This window comes from Condylura cristata, unplaced genomic scaffold (assembly GCF_000260355.1).
Source record: "Condylura cristata isolate star-nosed mole 26May11 unplaced genomic scaffold, ConCri1.0 scaffold00002, whole genome shotgun sequence".
Classification (NCBI taxonomy): domain Eukaryota; kingdom Metazoa; phylum Chordata; class Mammalia; order Eulipotyphla; family Talpidae; genus Condylura; species Condylura cristata.
The window spans coordinates 5,929,157-5,932,539 of record NW_004567103.1 but is presented as its reverse complement, the minus strand read 5'-3'; the positions used below and the strand labels follow the sequence as shown (position 1 = coordinate 5,932,539).

At 40.4% G+C, this 3,383-nt stretch overlaps 1 protein-coding gene across 5 annotated transcripts in view; it reads left to right on the top strand.

The window, feature by feature from the left end:
- The first annotated feature begins 2,657 nt into the window (after positions 1 to 2,657).
- The window catches only part of MFF (mitochondrial fission factor), a 24,667-nt gene continuing 23,941 nt past the window's right edge, over positions 2,658 to 3,383 (top strand). For all 5 annotated transcript variants that reach the window (XM_012727905.1, XM_004674223.2, XM_012727895.1 and 2 more), the window contains exon 1: positions 2,658 to 2,761. The gene's annotated coding sequence lies outside the window, so the exon portion shown is untranslated. The remainder of the gene's footprint in view (positions 2,762 to 3,383) is intronic.

Genomic DNA, 3,383 nt, shown 5'->3' with positions numbered 1-3,383 from the left:
CTCGTTCCGGAGTATCTTGGTGCTATCCAGCATCACCGAGAGGCAGCCTGATCTTAAGTGTTTTCCCTCCCTAGATGAAAGTCATTTCTGTGTCACATTCACTAATAAAATCCCAAAGGAAAAGGCCTTAGGGAAATGGAGGAGGAAAGAATTAAAATCGCGGAGTTGTGTTTAGTAGTTTCCCAGGTTAATGAATTGGGGCTGGGGACTGCCCCCGTGTTGGTTTTCAGATGCTTGTGCGCTGGTTTGGCTGTTGTTTCCAAAAGGAAATTGTGTGTTCCATCCCTTCCTGTTAGGCTGCCTCCTTTTAGGGTAGCAAAGTTTAGCAGTTTCTCGCCTCCCTCCCGCTGTTGAGACTCGTTTTCTGTGGGTTCATAACCTTATTTTAATTTTCCAAGTTATCAAGGACTTTACAAATTATAACTGGTCCTGGATGGCCACGCCCTCATTGTCTAATATGCATTTTCATTTAGGTGCTTGGCAAGAACTGAAGCAGGGTGACCTATATAAAAACCTTGAACAAGAGCCATGCAATTCGTGATAAAGAACTGGCTGGTTTTTATTTTTTGTAACTGGAGAATTATATCAATTTTTGCAACCACAGTCAATTTGAACCAAGTTGTTTTTGTACCTTCTTAGGCTGGGTTTCCCCACTGTTCTGATGTAGAAAAGGAGAACCAGGCTCCATGTCCCCAGTCTGGGACACCATGAGTGGTTATGTGACTTAACATTAAGTGATATGGAGACTGGGGTTTTGTGGTAGTTCTATTTTTGTTAGGTGTGTGTGTATATATATATATATATATATATACAGTGAAGCCATGGTTTAAGGTAGTGATACAGAATTTTATTCTAAAATACATTTAAAATTTTTAAAAGTTGGGTTAGATGATTAAGTATAGCCAGAATAATTGTACTATACAAATAGGACAAACAAATATGAAGTCTGAAAGTTAGATGCTGATGTTTCAGAGCCACTTGGTCTAGAAAGTATAGCTCTAACATTTAAAATTCTGAGGGATTTTGTTTCCTTATATCACAAGAGATCGTTTACTGCTTGCTGGTAGATCTCTGACAAAACTTCTGGGATTAGCATCTTAACACCATGAAAAGTTGTATTTTTTATTGCTGAAAGACTTTTAAAATATCGTAATTTAATGAAAGGGGGAGGCGGGAAACAATTTCAGTTCTCAGTGTTGATCTGTTTAAACAGAAAACCCAGTAACTGAGAATACAGAATTCTGTCCAGTGTAAATGTTTCATTTACTTATGATTTAAGCAGCTCCGGCCGGTTAGCTGCATGAGAGGTTGGCTTTTCAGTGTACTTTTATGTTCTGTTTCGGATACTTTCCAAGCTAAGGGATTCTTGGAATACAAAATGGTTCTATAGATGTAATGTTGAGAGACACAAAATGTACAGGTGGAAAACTAGTGAGGCTGGAATGTAGAAGATGGAGTGTAGAGAACAGTAATTTGCATCCCTTTATTATTATAACCCTTCAAAATATAACATTGCAAAGCTGTAATACTGCCTGATCTCTTCTCAGGGTTGTTTTCTGAGTATAAGCTTTCGTTATGCCTCAGATACAGGTACGTGCAGAGTATTTCCCCTAGGGTGTCCCCCAGACTGGCAGTAGATGCGCTGCGGGGCCCCAGGCTGGTTGTGGCTGTGCACACATCCAGGGTGCCCTTGTTTTCTCTGGATTTTCTTGTGTACTCTCTGCGGTGGGCATGCATTGCTAGTTTAAATTAACTACAGAAGGAAAATAACTGAATCAAAATGTAGCCAATATTTGTTACTCCATAATATAAAAGTAAACAGTATTCTTTTAAACATAGTTTTCATCTGTCGCATTTTTCTAAATTCAAAGCAGAAATTATGACAGTTTGTCTTTTACCCAATGTTGTTACTTAGTAAGTGTCTGTAAAGCCCTATCTGTGCCACTGAAGTTACTTTTTTTTTATTTTACTGGTTTCTTAATGTATGACTATTCATATTTGATGACATTTATTTTTTTTTAAAAGATTTATTTGTGCATACAGAACCAGGGTACAGGCCAGAGGCTCAGGGGCGGCGAGAGGCTCCACCAGAGAGTGTTCTGCCAGCAGAACAGGCAGATCTACGAAGTCCACTGCTGAGGGGAGCAGTGGGCGGGTCAGGAGAGGTCTGCCGTGCCATGGTGCCATGTGGTCGCCTCCGGGGCAGGCAGGGATCCACCTCATGCAACTCATGCGGAAGTGGCTTTAGCTTCTTAGTGCAGTGCTTTAACCTGCTGCGCCACCAGGGAGGGCCAGATGACATTTATTTTTTTAAAGATTTATTTATTTACGCATACTGAACTGGGGTACAGGGGTGGTGAGAGGGTTCACCAGAGACAGAGCCAGGAGCAGAACCGGCAGATCAACGAAGTACACTGCTGAGGGGAGCAGCGGGTGGGCCAGGAAAGCTCTGCCTGCCATGTGGATCTCCTCCAGGGCAGGCAGGGATCGAACTCTTATGGAAGTAGCTGTAACTTCTTAGTGCTGCGCGTTAACCTGCTGTGCCACCTGGGAGGGCCCTGCTGACTTTTATTATTTGGAGGATTTCCAACAGTGAATCCCTTAGGTTGATATCATCCAGTTTCTCAATTAACTCCAGTTTTTCTCTACCAGGGACATAAGCGGCTCTAAATCCACCAAATACACATTGAAGCACGAAAGGATTTATTATGAAGCACAGAAGCAGATAGTGCCAAGTTGTAAGCAGTACTTGGACATATTTGTGAGTAAAACATTCTCTTTTTGCCTGTATGTTATTAATCTTTTAAACCATCTGCATGCCAAATAATTAAAATCTACACATTTGGGTAAAGAATAGAAGGAGTAAGTTAACTGTCGTAATTAACCAGTCGCCAGGGTTGGGGGGTGGCAACCCGAGCATCTCCGTGATGGGGTTGAGGTGTATGGTGTCTCCCACATGTGGCCAAACCAGCTGTGACTTAATGTGCTGTGATTAATTTGTCACTGACCGTGACTTATATGTAATAACTTTTGCCAAAAATTTAATGTGATTTGATTTTTGAAGTTAATTCCTTTTAAAGAACCCATTGCATATACATCAGATTTTGGACCACCTCAAACATTTACTTCTGTCCTTTGTATTATTCTCTTAGTAGTTTCTTTCCTTTTGTGTAGTCTTAACAATATTTCCCTTCAGAATGAGGGGAGAGGAGTTTCATGGCAAAATATTTTGTGATTTTTTTAAGGTTTTATTTATTTAGGCAAAATATTTTGATCCTACTCCACATTAAAGTTGTATTTTTTATTGCTGAAAGACTTTTAAAATATCGTAATTTAATGAAAGGGGGAGGCGGGAAACAATTTCACTTCTCAGTGTTGATCTG